This window comes from Diadema antillarum, unplaced genomic scaffold (assembly GCF_040938485.1).
Source record: "Diadema antillarum isolate AM-2024a unplaced genomic scaffold, OU_Dant_1.0 seq00000021_RagTag, whole genome shotgun sequence".
Taxonomy (NCBI): Eukaryota; Metazoa; Echinodermata; class Echinoidea; order Diadematoida; family Diadematidae; genus Diadema; species Diadema antillarum.
This window is the reverse complement of record NW_027271140.1, coordinates 38,472-52,830: the sequence shown is the minus strand read 5'-3', so window position 1 is coordinate 52,830 and position 14,359 is coordinate 38,472.

Here is a 14,359-nt window from a genome sequence, read left to right as displayed (position 1 = left end):
TTTGGGCGTGGGATTGATTCTAATGACAAGGTTTAATAATGTAAAGTGCTTTGAACCCCACAGGGGGGTAAAAAAGGATGAAGTATGACCATTATCATAATTACCTACCAGCCTGTACCATATTGGGCAGGAGCATGGTAAATGATGTATATGTGTAGGCGTGTAGGAAAAACAACTGTTCCTTTAATTGCCTACCAACCTTGTACCGTATGGGGCATTATGTGGACTTGGTAATAATTCATGTAGAACAAAGTCATGAGAGTACCTCTGATAGAGTATTATTCTCCAACAAAACTGATTCTGAATTCTAGTGCAACTGATTTGGATTAAATTTTTTACAATTGTTCGATTGACTATTCCCATGGACAGCTAACATCACTTCCGGCATAGCTGGAGTGAAAACGAACAACTTGCTTGCAATGCATGCTACATGTGAGGAGCTAGAGTGTGAATTGGTGTGAATGCAATGCATGCACGCAGTGTACAAATCTATGATAGACTTGTTGGTCAGCATTAAATATCCTCAATCTACCATTCTTTTCCATATTTTGTCAATAAAATTTTTTGTGACTATCAGAAATGTTAAGATAAATCATATCTGACAGTTTCATGGAATTTTAAAGCAAATTATGGATGATAAGTAGATAATTTCGTCTAAAAAATGCACCGATTGAGGGTTTGTTTTCACTCCAATCACTGCTAGATACCTGGATGTCCGACCATGAGGATTCTACTCTTTACAAGTGTGTAAATCATCATTCTGACTTGATTATACTGCCATTCATTTCAAGTTCTCATCTCTCCTTCTTTTTCTTTTTAGGACAACCTCTCACAAAGAAGCACGATTTTGAAAGTGGGCCCAATTAATTTCCTTCATTATGATGTTTAACCCGTTGAGGACGAGTCCCGAGTATACTCGGGCAAGTGTCTATGGGAAATGCGTGTTGTAGCAAAATCAAACCGTCCTCAACGGGTTAATACAGTTCACTCCCGTTATAACGAACACGGATATATCAAAATCCCATTTACAATGAAGTAAAAATTTAGGCCGCATCATAATTAACTCTATTTTTAAAATTGTTTATTTGTTGGGTTATAACGAAATTTCGATATAACGAAAGAAAATTGCTGATCCTGAGGACTTCATTATAATGGGAGTACACTGCATTCAGGAAATGGAACTGCTCTCTTCATTCCAGATAATGTACTGCAGTCTACCTCAGCATTAAGAAATTTGTTGATGTATTGCATGATCTATCCTCTCAATTTGAAACACGCACATGTGCACATAATGTGTGTGTGTGTTGATATGTATATGTCCATCCATCCATCTTTCTTTCTAGAGCATTTTATCTCTCTTTCTATCTGTCCATCTATAAATGTATTGAATGTGAATACACACATACATTTATAAGCAATTGTTATGACACTGGAAATGGAAACTGAAGTGATACTGTGAAAGCGGATATTTTTGCAGTGGTAATTTTTCGCGCCTTACCAAGTTGAGATGAATTTTGGGGATTGATTACATGGAAACAAGACATTAAATAGTCATAAATATAACAAGCAAAAATGTTTGCATGCTTTTATTTTTTGTGCTAGCTTCTGGCTGTACGAAATGCACAAAAAATTCTACACCGTGGAAAATTTCACTTATGCAGTATATCAGCATTAGCTTTTTGACAAGGCCCTGTCTGATATTCCATACTTTATCAAACATCTATCTATGTAGATAACACAAACTGCCATTTATTGTATCAATCTACGGGGTAAAGGCAACCTCAGGGTGTTATGCAATGTATTTTACTCTCAGGTTGTGGTCTATTCCAAAGCCCATACTTTTTCTTTATGAAATTTTATTCCGCGAGAGCGGCGATTTTAGCTCAGTCAGTAGCACATCTGCCTCCAGATCCAGAGGACCCAGGTTCAATTCCTGAGTCTCATTGAGCAATGTTGTGAGCAATCATGCTGTCCCCTCTTGTAAGAGGCAAAAACACTCTGTCCCTTGGATAGGACATACAACTTTGTAAAATGGAGGTCCCTTATTTGAGAGAGTCATGCAAGTAAAAGATCCTGCTTCATTCATTCATCGCAAAGAGCAGGGTGAACCCAGTGAAGTGGCAACCACTTGCCCTCGAACAATAATAAAAAAAAAACAATAGTGTGTTTATATTCAAGCATGAAGCCTTCACTTTTAATGGAAAATGAAGAAGAAGAAAGGTAATCAGATATAGTTCAGTGGTTACTTGTCATTTGAGGGTTTTTTTTTTTTTTTTTTTTATTACTGGTAATTGTCACTCCCATCCTAACATCAAAACAGTATTTTAAAAAATGGTTTTATAACCACCACCACCAAACAAGCAACACATTGTACAACTATTAGGCTAATACCACATATTTGTATCAGTGTTGATAGTTGTCTGGAATGTATTGATATCAATTTTACACACACACACACACACACACACACACAGAGACAGACAGACGGACACACACACATACACAGACACAGACACACATTATATAAATAATATACACAGTAGGTACATGATCATCTTTGTTTTACATTTTGATGGCACACGCTAATGATATGGGATCCTCTGTATGCTTCTGTGCTGATCATTGTGAATTTTGACATAAGTTTTATCAATACTCAATGACTTTTGTCAATAGCAACCATGGCCTTTCATATACTGTACATTTTGTATTCATGAAACTGATATAACACATTATATGGAGTACTAAAGTGAATTTTGAACATGTTATTAAAGTGCATGGACATTGTAATGCTTAATGTAAAACACCTGATATCCAAATGTAACACTGTAGTGTGGTTGAATGTATGAGCAGAGATTTTGTTTTGATCAAAGTAAATAAACTATTGAATCAAATTGAAGGAATAACTCTGACTTCCATAAAGGTGTATTATTTATCATGAATGATGATGCAAATTTGCTTATTTTACAAGACTTGCCAAGTTCATCTGCACGCAAGAGAAGGACAAAGTGCACAACGTATCCTGCTTGTCATAAGGTGAAAGTATATTTTCAAACAATGGTGTTCACATGTCACAAATAAACGTGCAAGAAAGAGGATAGATACAGGAAAAAATGAACTTAAATATTTCTGACTACTCAATATAAGTATCATTTCAACAGCTTTTCTTTTTTATAAATACAGGTTTTCAGACTCTCCTGGACATTGCAATACCACAAGCACAAGAAAAAAAAAAGTAAAAAGAGATTCTCTTTCCTTCAAGATTTTTCGACGGAATGTAAGCTGTACAAAGGGGCGAACAAATGAGGGTGAAAAAAAAAGCGAACATTTGATTTTACATTAGAACATATAAATGAAACATTTAAAGCATTTTTGTACATATACAGCAGTTTTGTTTTTGTCTTAACTGTACAAAGCTCATTTACATAATAACTGCCAATCCCGGGAGAATCAGGCTTATTCATAAACTCATTTAAATTGCGTACTTTGATTATCAAAGATTATCATACAAAGCACAGAGCAACGTCATCAATTTTGGAGATGAAACAGGATTACAAGAGTGGTACAAAGTTGTAAACCACAATAACTTAACACACACAGGAGTCAACACATAATTTGTTTTTTTCCTGTAAATCGACGAGTGGCAGTTACGAGATGCTAGAATGCAGTTGATCAGTTGCCATGGTCACGATTCCATTGCCACGCTACTGAGCTTTTGTTCCTAATTTCATTCCCACAATTTCAATCCTAATCATGATTTGCTTGCATAATTGACTTTGCTTAATAGCGGCACCCTCTTTCTAACACTTCTTGGCAGAGTAATGGACGTGTACAGCTCCATTGTTGCAGGCATCAACCAGAATGAATAGACGAGGAAACTTACGAACAAATATTTAAAAATAAAATACAAATCTTCCGCGAAGACCGCCATCTTTCATTTCAAAACACTGTTAAAATATACACTGGTTTCACACAAACTACTACGTACCATTCAAAACCCAACCCAGTAGTGGCTACCCCATGTTTGCTTTACTATATTTTTCAAATTTCTTCATCCAAACAGTCTTTAAAAAAAAAAAAAAAACTCAGCCATTGGCCTGAGCATAAGATTGCAAATTCATGATTTAATCGACACGCTCTCTTAGTAAAGTCAAAAGTTAATTCAAAATTCATATTCCTGACGAATGCCACACTCAATAGTTCATTCTACACAATAGGGTACAATGTATTTGGCATCAATTGGAGAAAACAATGTACACCTCTATGGTGATCAAGTCCATGCTACAGCATGGTGGAAAGTTTGTTGAATGTAAGACTTACTTAAAATACTTCTCTCCTGTTACAGTACTTGGCTTTCTTTATGGGAAAAAAATATATGTGATCCAAGTTTACTTGTGCCTGGAGGGCAAACATTAAAAAAAAAAAATCAAGAAGGCAAAGTAATATGCAGTTGATGGGACTTTCGGCATCCCAAGTAGTAAATAATCTGTATTTCATTTGTAATTTTTGCTTTTTCCGACCAAACCACATTCGTCCATACATGGGAGGTTACATACTTACTACTCCACGTAAAGCTCCTCCCCATACAGGCAAGAAAATGTCTATAAATCTAGGCAAAAACCACAAGGCAGAAAATACAGTCTAGAACCACAGTTTTTTTTCTCACACATTTTTGCTGTACAAAGACTTCTGAGAACTTTTAAACAACGGTGTAAACATGAAGCTACCTCGGTATAACACTACTGCCGCCCTTTCCACACTGACATGACCCCATGGTAAATATACAAGTGTTTGCACAAGCGTCTCTTGATGTAAAGCACATGAAACAGGATATATTCAGAACTACGCTCTCCTTTGAATCACTGGCACCACACAGAGAGGAAATAAAAAATCACTTTTGCTGGAGTACAACGCCTTTTTTTCTTTTACAAAGAAAAAGAAAAAATAATGATGGCTTTTCAATGACACTTTATGACATTTGTGTATATCTGATTGGTCAGACACTTTTTTTCCCGCTGTTTAGTGGAATGAATACTGATTTTTCAAATTTCATCTGAATTGTACAACAGCAACGTTACCAACTGTTGTTTCAATAAACACAAGCACTTTGTCGCTGAGAGATCTCAACAATGCTTCTGACAACTTCCTACATGTCATTAATGGATGCCACCAACAAATGTGTAACCATTTATAGTAAAACAGCTGAATTTCCTTTTGGGTTGTTTCCAAAAAAGGGTTAAGCTATTGGCAGTAAGATCACCTCTCCTTAAAAAACAGTTTACAAATCAATGTTGAGACACAGATGGAAGAAAACGCTAAAGAGGTATTGCCATACGTACTTTCTAAGTATCGAGCAAGTAGAAATGAATGAACTTGAAATGTTGCAGACAATGTTGTCAGTTGCAGGAAATGTGTTTCTTTTTTCAATCCTGGTCACTTCTTTCTTCTTGCCACCTTTTAGCTTCACAGTGACACTGAACTAAACAGGATGGCACTTTCTCACTTGAGCGTGGGAATTTCATTCAAATCTCTAAGATGCCTGTACCCAATGAAATAGGGTCCATCTACTCGTACAAACTTCAGTCACACTTGCAAAAACTCGGCACGGATTGGCACACTGGTTAAAACAGGTCTCAGCGTACAGATGCACGGAGTACAATGTTTCGCGCTGATTAGTCGCTGATTGTTTTTTTTCAGGACTCTTGTTCAAAAGCACACATGAAGAGATGCAAGCTGTGTAAAACGACTGGTATCTATACGCCTTCTTACAAATGCAATGCAATCCATGCGACGGAATCGCATGCAAAAATTTTAGACGGTGGTGAGAGCAAGGACTTTGGATAATGCTTACACGACGTCGGGCAATCCCTTGTAGGTTGCTTGCCAATACAGCACATGTGCTTGCTAACAGCACCTCTTCAATTCGTTGCCCTCGTAGTAACACACTGTTGGCACAATGTGCCGCTAGATAAAAGGCAAGGTAGCATGTGTGTATGTGTACAATGATCACCACTACCCACAATGCATCATTCACCATGAAATTTCACCACATTGCCGTCCCCTTCGTTACTGTCCCACTTTCAGAAAGGGCTAAACAAAGGAGGGTGGAATTGCGTTTGCATTTCCACATTAGTACACACTGTGGAGGCATCACTATTCCCCACTGCATTGGTTTGCATGAGTTTTGTGGGTATTAAAACTGACATACAAGTTACATCATTGAATGTACCAGCAACCTCTTCACATGAAAAAAAAAAAAAAATACAATCGGGATATTCTTGAAGAGCTGAGGGCCAACAGCTGTGAAAGCTACAATGTATGTCCCTTGCCTTCATACCAACATTCAACGTCATCGCATGTGACTGTGCAATCCTACACATACCATTCCAAATCCTCTGAGAGGAAATATTGCATCAGAGGATTACATTTCTTCAAAGCACTCCATCTATAATAGCACCACCATCTCAAAAGTGCACCCTTTTCCTCTATTTGGAATTATAATGGACAGAGAAGAAACGAAAAAAAAAAAATGAAGGGATATACCAAAACAGACAAACATTTCTGAATTCTTTCTCCCAAATAGCACACAAAAGACAACAGTAATGAGCATTAGAGACTGAAAAAAAGAAAAAAAAGATGGTCAGACAAAATGTCCATCTAAGGGATCAGCTTTCCCCAACTGAAATCATTTCACAGAACAAAAGATAGATCCTTAAAAGACAAAAGCATAAAAACTACAAACAAATACTACACAACCTAATTGCATTTCTCAGTATGAGGTGAGACGGACAAGTAAAAGCAACAGCTCAACACAGACATGCAAATGACATCACGACTGAAACTTGGCACTTATAACAAAGCAGATTATGGTACATGTCAGATTGTGTATGTGTGGGCATGTATATTTTCTAAACTGCTTTTCTCCCTATTCGTATGCATTTCTTAATTTTTTTTCACATTTTTTCTGTTGTTCTGTTTCTTTTGTTTTCCTCTCGGAAGATAATGAGTGTTCTGGGTTGTCGCTGGTATTCGCAGATCTCTGACGCAAAGGAATTCTGATGCATGAAATCCATTCATAGATCTAGAGAGCAGTACAAAGTGGTCATTAAAAACAATCACATTTCAGCACTTCCAAGCTACTTTGGATCCTCTCTTTACAGACTACACAATTCCTTGTGCGTTTCTCTTCAATTTGATGATGACAACTTGCACTCAGCGACAAAGGTTTTGCGGGGGAAATCGCACGAGCTCATGTGAGATCTGCGCGTACCAGCGACAACCTGGAAAGAGGTAGATGACGGACTACAACTGCTGTAGACAAAGAAAGAAATTTTACTAAGAGAAGAGAGAAACAAGAGAGAGAGAGAGAGAGACTTTATACAGAGAAAGAGACAATCTTACATACCCAAGGTTCTAACGATTTGATTCTGGATATGCACTGGTGCCGACGGTGTGAATCTCAGAGAATAGCAATGCCGACGAACGAGTTCCCCCCACCGAAAGGAATCTAGAAACACTCTGGACAAAGGCCAGCTGCCGCAGAGATATTTTAGCAGCATCACATCCCGACCGGCATAAAGATATACTCTCTACTCTTGCCTTGCATGAATTTTCTTTGGAGCAATCAAACAACCGACTTGGTGCATATCCACACAACTCTGTACGACCTAGACAAGACGTATTTCCGCACACACTTGTAAAAGAAAAACACAGTATCTATTCAATTCTCTCTATTAAGTAAATATACAGCAATCTTTCTCATAATCTATTGTATATATACTCTATTTCTATGCTGGCTGGTTGATAATTCCTCCCAGTTATTTTCATTTTTTTTTTCTCATTTTGTAATTTTCTAGTCCTCCTCCATAGCAAGCTATCATCAAAAAGGCACCATTTAAACTAAAACTCCTACTGATCAGCTTGAATGGTAAACACGGTCATTAATATATTTACCACAGTGTATAAATTTCAGTATTGGCACTTTTGTTGTTGTTTTTAGGCAGGCATTGATCACATGCACTTGGTGCTTAGTTCAGTGGATTTTTTTTTTCTTTCTGCTCCAAATGAAATAACGGTGAAAGAAAACCAGATGATATGAAAAATACAAACAGAAGCACCCAAAACATATGTAATGGCTTGATATTTGAGATAAATGTAAATCTGTTTCACCCTGGGACATACAAAGACATATACACTGAGAACTCATCCCTAGCTCTAGTTATCAGTGATCTAATAGCCCTTCTGATATATACCTCCCCATATAACCCTTTCTGCATTGACAAATTAACATCAAGGCATGCTTCTTGGAGATAAAAGGTAGGATTCCGACATAAATGTTCTCGTCTCCCCGGCCCTTCCCGTTTCAGAGAATAATTAGGCCTTTGAACTCAGGAACGACTTGAAGACGGTGAAAAAAGTGTTTCCAGTAAGGCACCTAAAAGTGAAATATCTTTACACGACTGGGGGTTAGAAGGTTGACAAGAACTACACTTAAACAATGAAACAAATTCAAAGAAATTTCGTGAAATTTCCCCCTCCCCCCCTTGCCATATCCTTTTGTCTTGAATGATAAACTTGATGAGCAACATAACTCTCCTCCCAGTATCTTGTGACTACAATGGCAGCAAATACTATATGTTTCTTTCCGCTGATTTCTATCCTGTGGACTATTAAAGATGCCCTGTGCATACTGGCTGATGCGTGGCTGAAATCAAAGCCACTGGGAAAGGGAGAGGAATGTGACCAACCGAAAAGGTACAGTTGTTGTAATGTTGCCATGGCAACAAGCATGAACACATTATGCCTGTAAGGGCATATGTACTTTAGCTACCTCGGGAATAAGGTGTCCAAATTCTACTGACATTGTTCATTCATGTGTTGCCAATCATACTGCATTAATCCCATCAGTCTGTTATCACTTACTTTCAGAGAAATGTTGTAGGTACTCTCGCACATGTGGCTAAAAATATTCTCTCATCGTCTGTAAATTTTTGTTTAGTTGAGCCACAAGAGGTCAAGGGGTTGTGGGTTTTCTTGTCATAAAAGGGTGGTGGTCGAAAGGCCATGCTGAGGCTATATCATCCGTGTCACTGCAGCGTTACTTCATCTTAAGAAAGGTTAGAACAATATAGTGGCTTCATGAGTTCCCTCTCTTTACAGAAATTCCTGACATGTTGGCAAATGCAAACGGGAAGTGTAGGGGCAATCTACCCTCACAAAAACCACTGGTTTAAAGAAGCATTAATATCGTAGGCAGTATACCTTTCACTGGCACTGATAGGGTTTACTCTGACAATGAATGAATGAATGAATGAATGACAATCCGAATAAAACGCAAATAGGTTTCATCTTGAGAACACAGACCCCACTGATGAATCGCTTGTTGGGCAACAGATAATGGTGTGTAAAACTTGCGTACAAAAAAACATATTCAGATTTCAGATAGATTTTACCCCGCTACAAATAAGAGTAAAGACTGTGACGCTATAGCAACAAATATATATAGATGTCTTTGTCATGTATATTTTGATATATATATATTCATATATATCTATAATATATATATAAACCCTGTACTGTTCACGATCAACCAGCCAGCTTCTACCATTACTTTAAAAATGTCAAACCGGGAGAGAAGAATGAAGCAAAAACTGAAAGAAGGCAAAAAACTATTTCCTATAAAAATCTGTATGGCTTAAAAAGAAAAGGAGAGATAGAAGAAACAGTACTCACAAAATACAAACATGTTTGTAGACACAAATTACGGCAACAGCTGAAATGTGTTTGACAAACCCCCCCCCCTAAAAACACAACACAAACCCTAGAAGCCATAAATATGATTTGCATCAAGCACATGGCAGAGACTAAACAGTAGTCTAATCTATCAATCCCGTGTCTTTGATCTTTCATCTATAAAAAGAGATGTCATATATACAGTTTGGAGAAAGACTACACGAGAGAGAGAGAGACAAGAGAGAGATAGAGATGAACAGGAGAGAGAGAGAGAAAAAAGTTGCATTTGAATGTCTTCTCCATGATAATTCATTGCAAATCTTTGAGCCAGTCATTATACAAGCAAGTTATTTTCTCATCTTTGTACAAATTACAGGCATGTGTGTAGCATCATTCTGCCTTTACATCGACTTTATAAAAAAGAAAAAAAAGCATCATCGACAAAAGTGTTTTTTTTTTTTCTTCCTTAGATTCTCTCATTTACAATGACAAGTACACACGCCCCTTCTACGGTACTTCACAGATGACAGATACAATCACAAGATATAAAGTCACGTAGCTACATCATGATTTACAACATGGAGAGACAAACTTACTTCTATGCAGCCATTTCTGTTTTTAGTCGCCCCACTCCATTAGAGTGCAACGCTCTCCAGCACTTGTGCACACAAACAAACAAAAAATCAATGATATGGCACGGTGGTCTCGCAATAATTTAGGGGATTAGATTATATGATCTTTAGAAAGGAAAAGTATCATTTGCTCCCATCACACAATGCATTCAAGAAGCACAAGAGCTTTTAAACAGAAAGAAATACTGCCTTTTTTTTCCATTCATAACAATGAATTGGAAGGATTCGCTTCTTGTTGCTAATCTAATTCATCAATGAGATACAGAAAATTCTTCAGATACTCTGTGCTTTCTTGCTTACGGTGATGTATGCTGTCTGGATGAGGTACCGCTGGCGCCCAATCATACCTCTCGTTTTACTATTGCTGGGCCACAGCGCTTCATATTCGGCAAGGTTTACTCTTCAGAGCAGCATTCGGAATAAAAATGCATGTTTCATAGAGATAGGCCAATCTCTGAACGTCTTTTCACCTCCTATGGAAAAAAAAAAAAAAACATGTTTCATCCTACAATCACTTTGATATAATCCATTGGGAGGTGTAAATGCGATTAAAAAATGCACTTTTCTGGCAAGCCTTGCAGCTTCAAGTCACGATTGTGGCAAATGAAGAGATTGCGCCAATTTTTCCAACAAATCACAGCCACTATTTTTGACCATCCACAACATAACACAGATAAACCCAAAAAGTCCTTTGGAAGCCCTATCAAGAACAACATTTCGATCTTCTATCTCATTTTTTGTCTCTTCTTTAATTTCTGTTGAAAGTTTGCTGACAAGCCAAGCAAGTACACAGAATCTTTAACAAAAATCTGAAATTTGTTTCATTCTCTCCTTAAAAAAAAAAAAAAAAAAATCACTGCCCTTTCTTCATTCCATCTTTTCTGGGTAAACTAATAAGATTGATAACCTCAGGTTCTCTTTGTTTTTGGTTTGTTGCTGACAAAGTGGAAATATTTTTTGCATCTACCACTCTTGCGATGGATACTGGCACAATTTCTGTATACACAGGCAATACATTTGTACAAATTTTGAATTTGCTGAGGAGCAAATGATGGGGGGGGGGGGGGGAAGAGAGATGTGAAAATTAATGATGAACATGAAGGAGTTGAATGGTTGAATGAATCTTTAAGAATTTTAACAAAAATAAATTTGATTTAAAAAAAACCCACAACAACCCCAAACCTGTCTCTAAAGTGGATTATTGAGCTGTTCATATTCTAATATAATACAAGTCGACACACTGTTGCATTTCGAGTCCATACATAGCCAGGACTAATGTGCAGTTTTCTTTTACTGCTGAAAATCAAGGAATTACATTCCCGGCAAAATGACACAAAGATAAAGAAATGTTACACTCAAAGAGCAACTTGTCACTATTGATCATTACAAAAGAAAAAAAAAAATACACACACAAGAGTCCCTCTGATATTTCAGTTCCATCAAAAAAAAGAAAAAAAATTGTTTCCCATCTATTCGATATTATCGAGGTCAGAGGAATTGTGACTGCTGGTGATAAAATCTCACATTCATGGAAAGTAACTCAGATATAAGGTACAATGATACAAGGGAAGATGAAAAATCTGTATTTTAAGTACATTTGTTTACTTTTTGGGGGGGCTAGTTGTAGTGACACACAGTCAAGATTACTGTTGGAAGTGTCATCTCATATGAAGCCCTACACAAACAAATTCTTCCTGTTTTTTTTTCTACCCCTTCCACATCAACTCCTCTGCATGTATACAGAAATGGAATGCTGACTCTCCAATAGCAAACATCCATACTGACTCTGCAATTTTGCAAACACCAAATATGCATGGATTTCTTCTTTCAAATAGTGTAGAAGGGGGAAGAGGGGAAAACCCCCACCATCAGTCTTATTGGCAATAACTCTGGAATTTTGGAATAATCTATCGTGAATTTACTCTGATATTGGGCTGCAAGACATCAAGATTTCTTCCCACATATCTCAAGGGGTTGTAGTGGTGGTGGTGGTGGTGGGGGGGGGGGGGGGGAGGGGGTATTGTATATTCTATCTTGCAATTATTTGATAAATCAGGAGACTTTTTCACATGCTTCAGCAAGACGAATTTCTGAGTGGAGGCTACAGTTCCTGATGAGAGAGAGAGAGACATATAGAGAGATAGATATAGAGATAGATATAGAGAGACAGAAATAAAGATAAAGATACATAGAGAAAGATAGAGAGAGATAGATATAAAGAGAAAGATATATAGAGGATGATATAGAGATATATATATAAAGATAAAGATACATAGAGAAAGATAGAGAGAGACAGATATAAAGAGAAAGATAAATAGAGAATGATATAGATAGATAGATATAAAGAGAAAGATATATAGAGAAAGATATAGAGAGATAGATATAAAGAGAAAGATATATAGAGAATAATATAGAGAGATATATATATAGAGAAAGATATATAGAGACAGACATAGAGGGATAGACAGGGGGAGAGATAGATAGAGGGAGAGAGAAAGAGAAGAGAAGCTCATCATTGTCGAATGACGCCATTACCAGACCAATATTCTATCATCTCTCCTCACACAGCCTCCTTTCATCATCCATACTTTAATGCAAGTTCCCGTCTACCACAATTTCCTCACGATATCACCAGTAGTTAAAAATTTGAGTAGCATGTCGTGCGTCTGCAATGAGCAGATGATGAGGCTGAAGGGCAGTGGAGGGGGTCTGAAAAGATACATAGCAACCTTTTTTTTTTTCCTCTCTCTCAATTCTATTGATGGACAATATAGTTTGAAACTTACATCAAATCTGACAGTTGGGTTATCCTACGCTTGTTGCATATTCTGAATGATTCGAATCATGATTAAGATTCTTCCATACCAACTCTTAATTTCTGGAAGAGGGATCGAGCACACCTAGGGAATTTCACTTCCATTTCTGTAATAAAACGGAAGACCGTAACATATAATGCCTGAAGGAGACTTATCCACAAAGCAAAGTTAATTTGCCTTTCTTTTAATAATAATAAATATCTAAAATTTAAAAAAAAAATCTTAAAGTAGCAAACCTTTGATAATGTGAGCAGAACTAGACATGATCATTTTGAGAAATTTCTAAATGTCAGTACAGTATCACAACATATATTTCAAAATGGTCTTTTTAGTCAGATGACTAGAGTGTACACAACATATTATTTCATTCACTGTGTACTGCACTAAAAGATTCATCAAAAACACTTGACACTTCGTCGACTTGTGAAAGATACAATTTTCTTTATCTGAGGCCTTGGACAACATGCAAGATGGTAAATGTCCTTGACATATATATTTGTGCACACCTACTTTGTAAACGCTACCTTCAGCGAAAGAAAGAACAAAACTTATGACATAGTTGGGTCTTGTACAACTGACTATCACGCTTTTTGTGACCAAACCGGTTCTTTGCCAACCCTATAGCATTTGCAACGTCCTGCGTAATCTCTTGAACTTTTTTTTTTTTTGCCTTTGATCTGATGCTTTCTCTACAGAGCGCAAGCCTCTGATAATTTGGTAATCACCATGGTAACCACATCAAATGGTTGCAGGACAAAATCTCAAGACTGAGGAGCCAACTTTCATGCATTTCTGCTCATTTTTCTGAGAGAAAATAATTTGGGTCGGTCTGAGGAGCATGAGAGAGAAATTCTTTTGTGACGATTGCCTAAGACAAGATGTCAAATCTCAAGAGTAGAATGAAGAAAGAAAGGAAAAAATTTGAGTACTTTTCATCGCAGAGGTCATAAAGGTGATAGCCAATAGTCACTAGGTCACCATGATAGATGGATTTTTGATTTTTTTCACTCTGATTAAAACAAGTGATGATGAGATGAATTATAAATGTATGATCCCAGACTGCAACATGAACATATTCTGGTCATAATCTGCTGGAAGCTTTGGAAAAAAAAAAGTTATTCAATGCCTAAACTGCACTGTTTTGCTGTAGTGTGGGTTGCCAGGCAACAAGGTTTGGAGGGA